At 38.8% G+C, this 18,223-nt stretch overlaps 1 long non-coding RNA gene and 1 pseudogene across 2 annotated transcripts; one reads left to right on the forward strand and one right to left on the reverse strand.

Moving 5' to 3' along the window:
- The first annotated feature begins 772 nt into the window (after positions 1-772).
- Positions 773-5,771, forward strand: LOC144060362 (uncharacterized). 2 transcript variants are annotated; one of them, XR_013295909.1, is made up of 3 exons: positions 773-889; positions 2,750-2,841; positions 4,992-5,771. It is a non-coding gene; the product is annotated as an uncharacterized LOC144060362 (long non-coding RNA). The 2 variants fall into 2 exon arrangements; XR_013295908.1 differs by lacking the exon at positions 773-889 and adding an exon at positions 1,970-2,049.
- Positions 5,772-13,374: 7,603 nt separating this feature from the next.
- Positions 13,375-14,444, reverse strand: LOC144060468 (trace amine-associated receptor 4-like; annotated as a pseudogene).
- Positions 14,445-18,223: the final 3,779 nt, after the last annotated feature.

Raw genomic sequence — 18,223 nt, forward strand, 5'->3', positions numbered from 1 at the left:
AGGAATTCTCTTTTAATTTACAAGTTGATATGCTAAGTAGTTTTATTGATGGACCATTCAAGGTGGAAGCTGAGGAAATCAGCTGCAGTTGATTTGTTGAAGGTGAGCCGCTCTGAGGTCCATTCTCTGATTACTTTATTAGTTTAGCCTTTGCCTCAGGTTCTCACGCTATCAAATGTATTGAACCATCCGTTTATTTTAAATGCACCGTTTGTTTTCTTTTTCAGGTAATTATGCCAAGCTGACGGGAAAAAGTCACAATAGGTGTCTGATCAATGAATATTTCCAAGGATGTCCAGTTGTCCACTTCTTTGCTTTTCGGTAGCTCTTCAGTTCTTCAGGCCTGTTATACTGTCACTTCTCCTCCTAGTGTAAAACTAAAATCAGTGTCTGCCCCTGGCATCGTTTCGCTGGTCCTCAACATGTGTCGTTGAATGTCATACATGGCGTGCATCTCATAAATACACATTCAAAATTTCCAGGTGTTAGCCAGTACCTGACTGCAGTTTTTAGTTTTCAGGCATGTTGAGGCCCCTATTTTTTTTGGGTTGGATGAATACTAAGACACGGGTATTAAAAGGAACCCCGACTATAATTTTGCTCTGTTTTTTAAAATTTGGTTGTTACTAACATAACTACTGGATAATAAAATACATTTTTTTGAAAACAATATCCAGTTTAATATATTTTGTTGAAACTTTTGCAAAACATTTGCATGCACACCATCATTGTTGTTTACGTTGCAATGCATTCTGGGTAGTGACATAGAATAGTTGCTGCCCTCTGCCGAGTAAAGCAAAAAATAATATTAGCGAAATATACTAGCACCAGCGCAAAGGAGTCAAAATGCCACACCGGCTTTTGGATGTCATTTTCAATGAAAGGAAAGGTGAATAAAGACAGGAAGGCAAGCCTCCATAGAAATTTATTATTTTTATGTGTATGGGGGACACCACAGAATTCGAATGCTAAAAATGTTTAGGAAAGGTGTCTGTATTCAAAGGTGGCATAAACATTAGGAGATTTGACTTTCCAAAAACACCCTGCGTATGGGTTTCATTCCCCTACCCCTGTCTTGCGCTAACCTGCACCTGATTGTGCTTTTCACACCTGTGTTTCGTTACTTCTGATTATCTCATGTCTCATTTTGTCTCTTCGCCATAAAGTGGAGTTATTGTGGGTGCAAGCTCATGTTGGTGTTCCATATAATTCGGATAATATTAGGACAGGGTGCCTCAACAGGGAAGAAATTACACATTTAACAGACGATAGGTTTGATCTGATGTGTGTGCTAATCATTTGACCAGTAGAGGGCAGCAATATACTTGCCGAGCCTAGTATTTATAGACCTTGTCTTTTTGCCTCACATTTTTTGTTGTTTGCCTTTGCTGACTGCCCAACCAAACCTATTAATTAACAAATTATTTTTTTAAACTCTTTTTTTGTCTTGACTTTGAGTCCTACTTTTCATACTGTTTATGACAGAAAGCGTCTCAGTTCTTGACAGCAAGATAGTGACATTTGGCGCTAAGAAATACTTTGATAGAGCTTAAATATGTTTAAAGTATGAGGGAGGTAATATAATATTTCTAATGGTCTCTGTCAGAGATTTTAGCCTATTGCGCTTGGCTTTGGAGCATTTTCTTTTCGATAAATAGGGCTTAAGGCAGAGGTGGGCATCGAGGGCCGGACGGTCCTGCAGGTTTTGCATGTTACCCTTCTCCAACACAGCTGATATATGATCAGCAAGCTCCGCATAAGTCTGATAACGATCCTGTTGATTGGAATCAGCTTGTGTTGGAAGTGAGACCCCTCCAAAACCTGCAGGACTCCGGCCCTCGAGGACCGGGATTGCCCACCTCTGGCTTAAGGTCTAAATGTGAATGCCAATGTGACTATCAAGGGTGAATTTAATAAAATTTGGCTCTAAAATATAAGCATGCATAACTGAACTAAATAACATCGTCTCAGATCCCTGCAAATGGCTTGCCACCAACCCTGACTCTCTTAGCTGGGATAGGCTCCAACGCACCCATGATCTTCCATAAGGTAAAGTACTATAGAAAATTGATGAATAGCTGTCTCAGTTCTTTTAAGGTACTGACTGTCTGGTAAGGTGCTGACAACAGATGGAATTAGTCGTTGTTGTCATTCCAGACTGTCACAAAAGATCCAAATATAGAAAGAAGCTCATTGCTGGAAGGGATTTTAATAGGTACAAAGGCAACAATAGGGAACACAAAACCTTTAATCAGCGCCCGACGAATAAGCACAACGGCGTCCCACGGCGAGTGAATGGAACATTCCAAGTGTCACGTTAAAGTACTTTAATTCCAAGCGAGTTTTTTTTCTCACCGTGCGACGTGGAATGCAGAAGATCTGCACCAATGGTGTGACCTGTCACTACTGTCTGCAACGCCATGTTGTATTCTGCTTGTCACAGTTCAGAAGACGACTACTGTTGCTATCACATGTACAGTATTACTCCACTCTCTGCAAATTTGCATTAAGTTATGCCTTCCTACATAGTCTGACTAATAAGAGATTTTGCGCGGTGCATTATGGGTAATGGAATTTTTTGGGGCTACCAAATAGTATTCAAAATAAGCAATAAACAAAGGTGGGATTTGGACCATATCAACATCTAGAAAGTTTATGTTTTTATTTAATCAATTTCAAACAAGCATATAGTCTTTGTCATTTGATACTCAGTACCCTGACCGCCCTCTATTTGGCTGGATGTGTGCAGTGCACCATACTGGGACCGAAAGAGCGCAAGTTCAGAGAGAGGAGGGGAAGACGCAAAACTGAGGAGCGACACCGGGACGTGATGAGAGACAGGTAGGACATTTCTTCAATGAGGGGTCAAGGGACTGGAAGTGCAGTGCTTTGCCCTGCGGTGCATGAGGAATGGGATACACTATTTAGTGCTGGCAACACATACCGTAATGAATTGTCTTTATAGTGTACCGTAGTTTAATTTAATATGTTGCATTACTTAGTTGCAGAAAAACGTAACATTTCTGTAAATAACTAGTTTTGTAATAAGTTACTCTGCCAACAAAGCACAAATTGCCTGAACAACAGTGTTGTTTTTGGCTACATAATGTGAGCGAATCAATCGGCAATTTGACGTGCTGCAATAATGTTTAAGACCAACACAATGTTTTTTTTTTTTAATTTATAAAGTGATAGTGACTAGAAAATGATTTCTGTCGGGCTGATCCCAGGCTGGTCTGTCTCTACATTAGTTTCACTGTCCGCTAGCTAGCTTACTGCACTTCCTTCGGTTTCAAGACATTGACAAAATAAATGTTCAAGAAATTTTCTTTTTTTTTCTATTTTACGTATAGTCTACGTCTGGATCTTGATGCATCATTGTCTTCTAATTATGGAGACCTTTTATACTCACATGCCCCAGCCAAAGCTCTATATATGTTGGACTCAGTTTATCATGCCTCCTTGCGCGTCATAACAAACTATGGTCCACAAACTCATCACTGTGAAGTGTATTCCCGGGTTGGATGGCCTGCTTTGGACACTCGTCGGCTGACACACTAGTACAGATTTATTTACAAGGGACTCATAGGGTTACTCCCTCCATACTTGAAAGTTTATCTTCAGCGAAAGTCTGATGGTCCTTACTCTCTTTGTTCTCAGGACATCTACTTACTGACTGCCCCTACTGTCAGGACAGAGAAAGTAAAGATGGCTTTTCAGTATCGAGCACCTACTGATTGATTTTTTTTTTACAAAACACAATTCAATTTCCAGATCTCATAACTGTGTCTCAGTTTGATGCCATTTTTAAAGGACTTAGAAGTGAAGTCATTAACCTGTTGCTGTTTTAAATTTACTGTTTTAACTGTACATAATGTTGTGTTGTGTCGTGTTGCACCTCTTGGCCAGGACTCCCTTGAAAAAGAGATCTGCGGATCTCAATGGGATTTTCCTGGTTTAATAATGGTTAAATAAAAAATAAAAAAATCTTTCTTTTCTATCGGGAAATTGTGAAGAATAACTTGACGTCACCGCATTTACTCTTTTGTCTAAGGACGAACTTGAAGCTTTGTGATGGTGATTTTTATGCCAACGTTCAAGCCTATAAATTCTATTAGAGTAGTTAAACATGACACAAAGTACATCTGTAATTTTGTCCCTTAGGGCGATAAAGCCATTAAAAAAAACGCCTGCAAGCTTTAAGGTGTTAATCATGCACTTTTGTTCTACCATACAAAATTAGTTTTATTCATTTTTTACTTTCGGACACATTATTGATCACATCATATCATTTGCAACATTGACATCCAAAAGATAGGCTGACGGGTATTTTAATGGCTTCAATGGCTGCTCATTTGTTTAGTAAATTATTTATCTTGGTCACATTTTTTCATATCACCAAAATATCGCATTTAAACATGGGTGCGTACTGTAGACTTTTTATAGCCAATCTATATTTCCCACATCATACCACCTCACCCGACTTCATCTCTTAAAGGTGCATATCGCTTGTTTTGTTTGGCCTGACGCCAGCGATATCCAAGACAGGAGACACTACAACACATACAGTATTTAAAAAAAAAAAGCGTCTCACAGCATATACAAAAATTTATTTTTGACGCAGCCTGATTTTCTAGATGTGCACTATTAAATACAAAAAAAAAATAAATCTTTGTACTTTAATTAATGAAGTCAGATATTTCAGTTTCAGAAGCATAAAAATTTCCCTCCATGTTCTGCTGTCAGTGTCAAGGTCTGATTTGTGAACATATCACTTTAATGATTAACTAAGAGCCTCTTGCAAACACACTGCTTTCAAAATAGTCACTTAAAATTATTATTTTTTTTATTACGATTACTTTTGGCTTTATGGTCTTCCTGCTGTATATCGAGGATTTTGATCTTTGATGGATGAGTCTGACTGGAACATTTCTGCGATGAATGGGGATTTACTGTAATATATTGTGTGAGACTAATTGATTTGTTGTCAGGAGCATTTCGGGAAATTCCCAAACGGACGGGCGATTCCAGGCCGAAATTGGTGCTCATCAGGACCGGTCCAAGCACCCCCAGCCCAGTCAAGGAATAGGTTGCAGTGCACGTTTGTCAACTGGCCACCGCCTGCTTCTTGCTTGTCGTCATCATGGTCGTGGTTAGCTAGAACCTACCACCAGTTAATCATACGACACACACTGTATGTAATGCAATCAAACTCCACACACATGAAGGACACTGCCAGAGATTTGAACTCTGAACATCAGCACTGTGAGGTGTACGTGGTAACCACTTGCGCACTATGTCATGTGCATTACTTCTGAAATACTGTATACAAACAACTTTAGGTCTGAATATATGCAGTGAAAACAAGATAGTCAATAGTGGCTTCAATTATATTTTCTTGAAAAGAAAACCTTGTGTAACTAAAGGATTGCATTGTCTCAGGTCCTAAAAAGTACAGTATGAACTGACAGCATGCGCGTCGAAGGAAGGGATTTTACAAAGAGACATAGACAACAATAAGAAAAGCAAAACCTGCAAGGTGGAGTAAAGCACAATAGTGTCCCACAGAATTCAAAGTGTCACGCTAGTACTTTGATGTCAAGTCCTTTCTCAGCAATGGAATGTGGAATGCAGAATTTCTGCACAAACACCAAGTGTTGTCACTACTGTTTGCGACTCCATGTTGAATTATCATTGTGACACTTCAGAAGATGGCTACGTTGACTTCACGTCGGGCGACCATTTTAAAATTAATACTAATCAAAAAAATGGTGTAAATAAATAAATAATAATAACAATAACACACGTGGACTGATTGATGGTATGGTTTTGTGAAAATATATGAAATTTACCAAATTTGACTTTGGAGGTTTCGGCCTGATGCCAGTGCCACCTAATTAGCACAACACGCATGTAGTAGCTACTCCTCTTCCCATAACTTAGCTTTCTTATTAAACCTGCTCTATGTAGGATTTTTCAAAAAATGTATACATTTCTATTATGACTCAAACATCTTGGGTACTCTTGCAACTTGCCTCTGGCCAATAGTTTTCAGGCTGAATTTGGGTTCGAATTTTCCACCCTTTGTGTGCGGATGTGATGTCATGTGAGCAGAGTTTCGGCCAAACGTGGCAACAGCAATTCAAAATTCAATTTGCTGCATTGAGCAGCTTTAAGGTGCACATTTACTGTCATCAGCTGGCTTGTTAAGTCACTGTTGATGCATCACTGGACGGAATTGTCAGTTATTATGGGAGCACTACTGACTGGTCAGATATCATAACTTGCCAAATAAATCTTATTTCTGTTTATTAATGCCAGAAGTTTCAAAAAGCTTTTTAAATAATGTAGGTTTATACAGCAATAAGAAATGCATTTATGTTACAATTATTCACATTTTCAAGGTTGCTTGTTGTCATTAGTGTCACTGGTAAGATGAAACACACCGAATCTGTAAAATTACCGAAAGAACAATACTGAGCTCTCTCTCTCTTAAAAAAAAAAGAAGATGAAACACACCCTGGATAATTTAAAGGTTTACGTTGACATGCATGTTAGCATGTTCCTAAGCACCAGGAGAAAACCCATGCAAGTATGGGGAGAACATGCAAACTCCGCAGTAGAGGGTTCAAACCCAGAACCTCTCAAATGTGAGAGAAATTGTTAACCAATATAGTGCCTTGGTGCTTATACATATTTTCATCATATGCAGTTAGTGCGGTTGTTTTTGAATTGGCCATCAGTTTCCACCCATCCATTTTTTTTATTAGCCCCATTAGAGTTGTGCATCAGCTACAGCCTTGCAGCTGACTTTGGGCAAGAGGAGTGTTACACCATAGACTGGTCGCAGGCCAATTGCAGGGACCCGAGAGTACGCACACTTTTATTGTAGAAGACAATATGATTGAAATCACAATTGATACTCACATTATCGTTGCATTAAACAGTATCCTTAGACTTCAAGTCTAAGGACACTTGTAGGTAACCGTTCACATTCACATTTAACTCCAACATACAGTCACGCTCCAATGTATTCAAGTGAAATTGTCATGGGAATTCCTCAAATGATTAATTTCATGACTTTCTGATTACAATAACTAGTTTTGTATTATATTATGTTTTACTTTTGAATGATAAACATAGCTTGATGGGCTCACGTGTTGAATGTGTGTGTGTGTTTTTTTATCACCTTTAATTGGTACATCTCCCCTGAGGTGACAATCTTTTGTCTAAGGGATGGCCGTCCTGTTTAGGAGGTCTCATTAGAGTCTTTTTTAAGTATGTGCTAGCGACTAATGGGTGGACTAGTTTGGTCCCGAAGGGCCATATTAGCTTATCAGAAAATCTGTGTTAGTTTATGAGCAGTTGAAGTCATCAGGAGTGTTGGAGCTTGGAGGCGGGTTTAAGAAGTCATGTGACATAGTAGGGGTGTGCCCAAAAAATCGATACGGCAAATCCTTGTTGAGGGCCTCATTACAATGCACGTATCGATACGCAGGCATCAGAATCAATATAACCTTGCTTTAACTGCCTATTTAAAGTTAACTGCTCGTTAACTTTAAATAGGCAGTTAAAGCAAATATCAATATATTGTTAATTGTATTATTTATTTATTTTTTACGTGTTTGTGTTATTTAATTTCCTTGAATAAGCCCCATTTCATAATGTATCAATACAAACACTTTTTTATGGTATTAATTTTACTGCAGTTGTTTCTTTTTAGACTTCAGTATTGCCATTTAATGAGTTCATATGTTTTTTTTTTCTTGTTTTTTTTTTCGTTTTTTTTGTTCATTCGATTTGACATCATCATTGCTCTCCTTTAAAAAAAAAAGTTAAAAAAAAGAGTTTTTTTTCTCATTTTTTTTCTTTTTTTTTAAAAATATATATACATATATATACATATACACACACACATATAATTTTTTTTTTATGTGGGTGAGTATGTGTATGTGCGTGTGTGTGTGTATTCATCAGTTCACCTAAAGCCCATTAAAAAAAAATCCCATACTAATAATATAATATAATAATAAATTGCCAAATGCAGAAACATCAATGTAAGTTATCACGATGTAGTGGCTCTCGCTAACAGATAGAATTAAGTAACCAGAATTAGGTTAAAAAATTCTATATACGTAGACCATGTTTCTATAAATTTTGATATTAGGTTTTTATTTGAGGCAGATATTTTTTCCATTAAAATTTGATTTATGAGGAGGTTAGACCATTGGTCGATATTCAGAGTTTGTTTATTTTTCCAGTTAACAAGAATTGTTTTTTTAGCGATAGTAAGGGCTACAAGTGTAGATTGAAATTGTTTATGTGGTAAGTCAGTTGTTGTTAGGTCACCTAGCAAACACAAGTTTGGAGATAAAGGTATCCTACAGTCCAAAATAGCGGAAAGTTTTTCTAAGACTTTAGTCCAGAAATACATAACCGGAGTACATAACCATAAAGCATGAACATAAGTGTCTGTAGTGTTTTGTAAACATTGGAGACAAATGTCGGAGTCTGAGAGTCCCATTTTCTTCATCATATATTGAGTAATGTATGTTCTGTGAATAATTTTGTTGTAAATTTGTGTGTTTTGTCATTTTAAATGCGTTTTCACAAACTTGAATCCAAAAGTCAGATTCCGGTGCTATAGACAAGTCTGTCTCCCATTTCGAGATGGGTAAAGACATTTTATCAGTATATGAAAGTAACTTATATATTTTTGAAAGTTTTTTTGTTGTTGTCGAAGAAAGCTTGTTAATATCTTTAGCTAAAACAGGCGGTTGGAGCATACCCCGAAGTGTTGGAATTTTTTTCTTTATCATATTTTTAACTTGTAGATAATGTAAAAAATTTCAGTTTTTTATATTGTATTTTTGGAGCAAGGATGTATATGATATAAACATATTATCTGAGAAGAGATGGTGGAGATGTGTAATTCCTTTCTGCTCCCACACACCTAAATAAAACAGTTGGTTGTTAAATTGAAAGTCGGGGTTATGCCATAGGGGAGAGAGCCCACAGGGCTCCACTTGGGCTTTTGTCAATTCTAGTGCCTTCCACCAGGCAGTCACGGTGGCGGAAATCATTGGGTTTTTAAAACAATTATGTCGCTTAATCGATGTTGTAATAAAGAGTAAATCTCGAAGTCTGAGGTTATTACAATCCTTCTGTTCTAGTTCCAGCCAACAGTTAATGTCTCTGTTGGGTTGTGCCCATAGAACAATATATTGTAGCTGGTTAGCTATATAGTAGTACATAAAATTTGGTGCCTCTAGACCACCTTTGGATTTACTTTTCTGAAGAGTAGATAGACTAATCTTTGCTTTTTTTTATTCCAGTAAAATTTTGTAACGGCTGAGTCCAACAACTGGAACCATTTAGCCGTAGGTTTAAATGGAATCATTGAGAAAAAATAGTTTATTTTGGGTAAAACTTTCATTTTAATGGTGGCTTTTTTTTTTCTTACAACTGCATTTGATGGCTGGGTTTCTAAATGTGCCCTGCAATATAATAATATGATAATATTGAACAATGAACACCTTGACATGCTTTTATTGCAATAAGCAATTATAAGTAAAAGGCATTTACTTACATTTTACTGATGTGAAAGTAAGTACATTGGTATACTGGTTAACCAGTGGAAAAAAAGAAACTCATCTGACACAGTACAAAGTACATATAAGCATTTGAACGTATAAAAATGACAGTTGACAATACAAACAGTTCTGAACAGTGCATTTTATATACAGTATATGTAAATATTTATTTTAAACAGATTGGAACAGTGTATATAAACATTTGTGGATGAACAAACTAAAATTTGTGCAGACTTAAGTAAAAGTCACACAGGTGACATAAATGATCCGAAAGTCAGAGAAATGTGGTTTTACCTAAATGATATTTGTCGACTTGTGCGGTGCTTATGTTATGTTGAGTATGTTTCAGCTTCCTTGATATGTCAGAATGGTATTGACTGTGAATGTGCACTTTGTTTTTGTTTTGTTTTTTTCCCCCACCAACCTATCCGCGGATCGGGCGTGATCCGAACCGTGGGGCCTGATCCGAACCGACCACGGATCAACGATGATCCGTTGCACGACTAGTGGATATAAACACTTTTCTAGTGTAAGATTTAACACTCTCCGTGTTAATCTAACACTGGAGATTTTGCTGTGTAGACTGACCTGCCTGCAGTCCAGACCTGCCTTCCATTGAAAATGTGTGCGACATCATGAAGTGTAAAATACGACAATGGTGACCACAGACTGTTGAAGCAAGAATGAGAAAGAGTTGCACCAACAAAGCTTCAACAATTACTGTCCTCAATTCCCAAAAATTTATTGAATGTTGTTAAAAGAAAAGGAGATGATGTAACACAATGGTAAATATGACCCTGTCCCAGTTTTGTTTTTGTTTTTTTTCACGTCTTGTAGCCATAAAAGTCAAAGTTAATGATTATTTGCTATGACCAACAAACTTAATCAGTTTGAAGTTTATGTTTAACACAACATCCCAACTTCATTGGAATTGACCTTTTGCAAAAGCCCGTCCCACCTCGGCTACTCTTCCGGGTCTGACAATCATGATTTCTGGACACTTACAATGGAAATGTACGTAAACGTACCAGAGCATGTCAGTGAGTGTTTTTGGAGCAATACAAGCACGATATCTTCCAGATCGAGGCAAAGGGGTGTACAATATGCAGCGGAAGGATATATTTATTCATAATAAGGCGTTAACTCTGGAGATTAATTTAAATTAACTTAGTTAACTCAGTGTGCAGCCAAACTTGGAGGAGCCACTGGCGGGAAGATAAATAAACATAGACTATAGGCAGTTTTAGTTTTTGATGTACTTGCTTGATGTTTGTTAGAGAAGTCTAAAGTACTCGTAATTTGCATACTTTACGTCTCAAAGGGCTTCACATTCCCACATATAAATTGTACGCCTTCTGCATATATCATCTTAGAGCAAAATTCCCTGCTCAAGTTACCTCCACGAGGCCTCACAAACCACTGCTGCTGGAATGTGGTGCTCGTGAGCAGAACTAAACATGCAAGCGAAAAGTTCTGAGAATTATTTGTTTGAGTCCATTTTGATCGTTTTTAACAATTATGTTTTACAGGAGCATTTGCTTCAAAGAAATCTATTAGAACAGTCTTTGATTCTAAATATACTTGCTATTTGATGATTTGACATTAATTTCAAGAATTTACTCAAGTAAATATCTGTTACAAGCTTTGAAGAAAAAAGTAGAAACAAAAGTAAAAAAATAATCGCAATTAATTACAGAAAAAATGTGTGATTAATAGAGTTAAAAAATAATAATTGTTTGACAGCACTAATGCATAATATTAAAATATGCAGAAAAGTAGACCTCACAACTATCGAGGCTAAAGCATGCAGGTCTCAACCAAAGTCTGAGGTAAAAAACAACAGCGTCTCTCTCTCAGCATGGAAATTGTATAATCCCACACAATAATTCCCATTTTTAATAAATGTACCTGTTAACTGATTCTTTTTTTTTTTTTCCTGTACTGTCTGTAACAGAACAGCTATTTACGCTGAAGATGCCACGGGCACAGACTGTACAGGTTTACGTCTGTTGATCAGAGTAAGTACAAATGGTCCTTAACGCGCGGTGGCGAATCAGCCATGGACGGCGCAGCTGGACAGCAAAAACTGAAGTGCAACAAAGGAACTGGAAGTCCACAGGCTCACTTTATTAAAAGGAAAAAAACAACAGTGGCAGTTAATACTAATACTTGGGTGGGCCACCCAAGTAAACTGGCCACCACCCAAGAAGTTTTCAAGAAAATCTATTAAAAATCTATTTTAAAAGAAAAAAAACGTGTCGCGACCGGATATACTGCATGTACCCTTAGTTTGCCGTCACTCAATAGTGGAGCATGAGGCTAGAGGAACATAGTAACAGGACTTCGGAACATTTACATAATCCATGGGGACATCGCTTCACCATTTTGCTGTCCACAGCTTGTTGTAACTTTTTTGGGGGGTAATGTTTTATGGCAGCTGTGAGTTCTGGGTTGACATTTCAATGGAAGTCTGTGGGACGGACACCAGCTTGACGGACCCTGTCTGTTTTGGGGCATGGTTTGCTAAAGGTCAATGGGTTTGTATTTTTTTTTGTTTTAGTTTTGTTCCGTTTCCCGCCACCGTTGTGAATGTGAGTGCATGATTAATGAAGCATCTTTGAGTGTCCAGAAAAGTGCTGTAAACAGTAAATCTGATGCATTATTACTAATTAAACTTTCAAGAAACGCTGCATAAATCTGTGGTGCAGGTGATTTGAGGAAGGAGGGGCTAATTACAAAGAGCTGTATAGTTATCTTGGCCAGAGAACATATCCTATGAGTTTTCTTTTGTTTCACAAAAAATTGATAGAGGACTACAACTACAGCAACTATACAGTATTAACTGTAAACTGTCACTGTTTTTATTGTCATACCCATCTAATAGATGCTGCAAATATGTCATGATGAACAAAATTATTTCTGAGTACTGTATATAGGCTGTGTAAATAAAATGAAAGCGATGCAATGACACAACTGATACCAAATCTAATAAGTAGACATTTCTTAATGTCAGAAAATATAAAACTGTGATGACTCTAGTGTATTTTACATTATAAAATTGCTCCAAGCAAGCTACTACAGTTCAAACTCTCCGCATAGCAGAATTTTTTATTTTTTATTGATTGATTGGTTTTATTAAACATTTAATCATAAAAACATTACATTACAAGTATACAATTTAAGTTGAAGTGAAAAAAGAAAAACAAGAATAGGAACAAAGAAATATTGAACCAAAACAGATGCAACAGTCAAAATGGTCTTTATTACATATAATTTTGTTGTTGTTGTTGTTTTTGCAGGTCTTAGGTCTCCAAAAAGCACATATAGTACTCTGATGGTGCATCCACACTTTTTTTTGGCATCATGTTTTTTTTCACCACACTGAATAAATAACAATACAAAATCAATAAGTCTCAAAGACACAAGTACCACTGATTGTCACACATGCACGCACACACACCAATGTGTAGTGAAATTTGTTCTCCACATATGACCCATCTCCTGAGAAAGTGGTGAGCAGCAACGGTGCCGTGCTCGGGAATGATTTTGGTGATCTAACCCACCGATTCCATCCCTTAACGCTGATTGTTAACCAGGGAGGAAATGGGTCCCATTTTTATAGTCGTTGGTATGACCCAGCCAGGGATTGAACCCACAACCGCCCAGTCTCAGTGCAGAGACTCAACCACTAGTCCACTGCCACTGACAAATAATTCTCAAGACAAAACGATATAGAGTCTGAAAGTGCACAGGATGAAGGGTGGGAAGCAAGCTGGCTTGTCTACATTATGCTGGCCTGGCTGGAATCAGGCTTCAGAATCTGCAGTGTCACAATGAGCTTGATGGACTTTCTGAACCAGGGATAGAAAATAGCATAGATCAGTGGATTCAGACAAGAGTTGAAGTAGAACAAGCAGATGATAAAGGCTGCAGATGACACATTAAGCGAAACATCCTGTTCCGAGATGGCAATGCAGAAATACGGCAAGATGCACACAATAAGAACCACCACCACCACACCCAGGGTCCTGGCTGCTTTCAGCTCCGAACTCTTAATGGCTGAGCCACGCAATGTGACAATTCCCACGTGGGAGCGTGTGGCCCGTGCATGAGACACAGCGACCACAAACACTCTCACATACAGAAACACAATGACAATGAGTGGGCCAATGAAGGAGAAAAAGAGGTCTGTCATTCCTGCAGCGTATGTGACCACAATCATACACTCACCTACACAAGTGTTGAATTTGCCTGGTTGCTTCATAGACTCAAAAAAATAAAGACAGTTGAAAACTAGCGAAGCAGACCAACACAGAAAAACACACATTTTAACTCTTATTTGAGTGACTTTGATGAGATAATGCAGAGGGTCACATATAGCTACATAGCGGTCGACTGAAATAAGCACCATGCTTCCTATGGAGGCAGACGTTATCACGTAATCCAGAATATAATACACAACACACATCACGTCACCAAAAAACCAACAGCGGTCAAGAAGAAAAATCTGAAACAACATGAGGAAGCCCACCAAGAAGTCCGAGGCGGCCAGCGAAAGCAGCAGCAGGTTTGTGGGAGTATGCAGTTGCCTAAACAAAGAGAAACACTTATTATAATCTCTGCATTTGGACATAAGGCATGACAGTACAAGTTAAAAAGAAGCACGATGCATCACTTGAAGTGAGAGATGGAAATGATGACCAGCAGGTTCAGCGTGAAGGTGATGAGAGAGATGATTGACAGAAGCATGTAGGAGAGAGCGACGACGGAGGGAAGACTCTGCTTCCTTCTGCAGGAAGTGTTGACGAGCAGAGGGAAACACAGTGCGGCTTGCTCCTGCATCGCCATCATCGGGGAGAGCAGAAGACAAGATGCCCCTCAACTCAGCCAGCTCTTCTTTTCATGACGGTATTCATACTGTAGGTCCATAACATCTGACAGTAGCCACGCCTCTTTCTGCTCCTCATCATCATCATAATCCTCCAATACTTTGATGTCAATATTCTTTGGGGATCAACAAAACTCTTACAGTTTTAGTTGCCAAACTAACCATTTAGAATTTGTCTTTGAATATTTTTAGCTCATTCAAATCTTATCCATCTTGGCATGACAAGTGTGTTCATGTGCTTTAATGTCATCACTGAAAGCATGCACCACTGGCATCCCACAATTCACTGTTGTTAGCCTGCTACTATTTAGCCTGTACATATGACCTCTCATTGTTGTGTTGGTTAGAATTTCTTGCTGAAAGGGTATAAATACATAATTTATAATACATAAAGGTTTCCACGCAGCCCAAATATATATATATTGTTGAGAGTCTTCTCCCCAGATTTAGTTATAACTGTTTAGATTTAGTCATAACTGTTTTAATTTCCTCAGTAGAGCTTGGTGAGTGTTTGAATGAGGTCTGGGGGGGCCTCCTCTATTTCCACAACAATAGACCATTTGTATGGGGTTGAAGCAAATGTGTTAATATGATTTCTTTGTAAGTCTTATCTTATGCTAGGTGACGTCTGAGACCTACTATATTTCCACATCAAAAGGCCATCTGTCAATGTGTATTGAATGCTGTAAAAGTCTGTCTTGGCTGGGGGCTGGTGGCTGGGGGGGGAGAAAGGGGCTTGGGGGAAAAGGAGGAGTTGTAATACTTTTTCAAGATAGTATAATAATGATATGAGTCCGCTGTAAAGACACACTTGCGAGAGGCCTGCAGCCATTTGTCTGTAAACTTGCTTGTGTCCAGAATATTCTGTAAAATAAATCCTTCGAAGGACCTGTTTACCGATCTCCAGCCTGTATTCAGAAAATCAACATTCTCTCTACCCGAACACGCGGAAGACAAAGATAGTCTTCTAACAAATTGGTGACGCCGACGTGTTTCGGGCTGAGGTGTTTTTTCAGCAGACAGAATATCTGGCGCTAAAGTAATTGAAAGGCAAGAGGACATTTATCCTCCTAGTTGATTTTCTGTCTGTTGACTATACTCCGAGACCAACATTCTCTCTACCCGAACAACAACGAACACGCGGAAGACAAAGATAGTCTTCTAACAATATATATATATATATATATTTAAATATATATATATATATATTACATTGACGGCAATGCAAATAGCCTTAGTACACTTTTACTTTGAAATTCGCCCACATCGTGGTGTGATGGCTTACTTGACTTCCCGTTTAGACGTTTCTGTATTGTAGTTGGTTGACATTGTAGTTGTGACCATCATCAACACAACGCTACCCCTGACTCATGTTAATTTGCTAATTTAGGATGCTAAAGGAATATAAGAGTTTGTGTGCGTGGGGGTGAAATACAGGATGTGTGTGATGCACGTGGGTGTGTTAGGAATGGAAGGTTGCCAACAAAGGATGCTAATTGCAGGGGGAGATGCAGAACCGTGATAAGATCAAAGTAGGTTATAAACCACATTTGTTTGAGACCATGGCGGAAAAGTACAAAACAGGAGAAGCCACCCAGTGACCTGCGGATGAAGATCGGCCAATGAGAAAAAAGCTAAAGTTAAACTGCAGAAAACACATAGCCAATAGAATAATGCCAGGATGCCTTTGTTTCTGTGTCATTTAAATATTGTGTAGTATAACTATTCACTGGGGCAACTCGGATGAGACTACGTTGGCTGCTTGAGACAGAGACGTATAGAATTGTATGGGTAGGGACCCGGGACCCCAGCTGTGATGTATTAGATTTGAGTGTTAGGAATAAATCCACTCGTGTGTGAAAATGCCGGCTTCCTGATACCTTTCTATTGCAGAACGAGCATGCTATTGTTGGATGAGTGATAGTTTGGTAAGGTCACAAATTGGAGTCAGATTATTAACTTAAATTTATATTAATATAGAAATAAATTCCAACAATTATGGTGACGCCGACGTGATGCAAAAGAGGTAAAAAAGAAGTCTGGGACTTCAAGAAAACCACAAGAGTCTGGGACTCGAGGATCTGGGATCCAAGTCCACACCAGGTGACGACCTGAAAAAGCCACACGTCCGATCGGCTTTCCTCTTGGGCCCATACTCAAACAAGGTGAGCAGATTCCTTTTGTTTAAATTCTGCACATTGGCAACGCTAAATTATGAGAGGAAGGAATGTGGGACGTGTTAGTAGGGTATAAAATCTGGGATTTACCTACTCGAATAAGTTTGGAACTGTTCGTGGTTTGATACGGTATAAAATCTGGGATTTACGTATAAAGTGTGGACATTAGTAGGGTATAAAATCTGGGATTTACCTACTAGAATAGGTCGCAACTATTCGTGGTTAGATACGGTATAAAATCTGGGATTTACGTATCGATACGGTTTAAAATCTGGGATTTACGTATCAGTGTGGAAGCGGTGTGAATGTAAAAACTAAAATTAAACTGCAAGAGAAGTGATTAAGGACACGTGCGAGTGGATTTAAGGATGGCAGAGAAGAGAAAGTGTGATGAGGGTCTCGGGTCCCCTGAAGTCTGGTCGGAGATTAATGGTCATTACGCTAAACTGGAATCACAGTTGATTAGTGGAATAGAAAGTAAGAGAATTAAGAAGGAAAGAGAACGGTGTCAGAAGTTGTTTTGGAAATTAAAGAAGGACGAATTGTTTCGCGGAGAACCTGGAACATGGGATATGTCGAAGTTAGCGCGGCAGTTACAGGAAAAGGAGAGCAGAATGTTGGCAAATATTCAAGATATGGAGGAGGAACAGAGCCGAGTTGGATGGCGAAAGCGTCATAAACTCAGAAAAAAAGTTGAAGATGTAGAGAATGATAGACGGGGCATTCACCAATTGGCGACTATTGCGACTGCGCTGGCAGCGATAAGAGAGGAAAAGAAAGAGGAAAAGAAAGAGGAAAAGAAAGTGGAAAAGAGAGAGGAGGAAGTGATTGATAAGGGAGAAAAGGCGGAATGTTTTAGAGGCGTTTATCCACAGTTGCCGAGCTCGGGACAGTATGTATTTGCGCCCCCTCCGTATCCGACGGCGTCAGTAATGGCCCCCGTAGTTACTTTGGGGGGCAGAATGGTTTTAGATGTGGAAGATGACGGGTCACGGATGACGCCAGCAACAATACAGTTGATCGAACAGGCTGTGAATAATGAGAGGAAAAGGCTGAGGGGGAGTGAGTCACCCGTGCGCACGTCAGGGGCGGTGTTAGCAGGAGACGGGGGCAGGCAACGCCCAGCAACGCGGATCACCGCGAGGGGGAAGTGGAGAGTGATGAGAAAAGTGCAGAAGTTAAGTGAATGGAAGTGTAAGTTTGTTTAAGACAGTGATTTTTAAGTGTGTGAAAAAAGGGTGAAAAAGAATGGTAAGCAGGAAATCTGCGTATTTTGAAAGGATGGGGGCCGTGAGCTGCTGTTTAAGAAGGTGGTGATTTGTACTGTTGTCTGTTAAAATTAAATTAAACTAAATAAAAAGGAAAGGGGGTGTGATAAGTTTAGTCCTCTCTCCCATTGTCTCCATTTGGGAGACTTGTAGTCTGTTGTGTGTGTGAATAGCAGGGGTCGTCTAAGGCTAATCTATTAAAATCAAATTGTTCCTGGTATGCGGAAGGACATAGAGGTCTAGGTGTTAACTACAGGCCACTATCATATTATTTTTAAAATCAGATCCGTGTTTTTT

This window comes from Vanacampus margaritifer, chromosome 11 (genome assembly GCF_051991255.1).
Source record: "Vanacampus margaritifer isolate UIUO_Vmar chromosome 11, RoL_Vmar_1.0, whole genome shotgun sequence".
NCBI lineage: Eukaryota > Metazoa > Chordata > Actinopteri > Syngnathiformes > Syngnathidae > Vanacampus > Vanacampus margaritifer.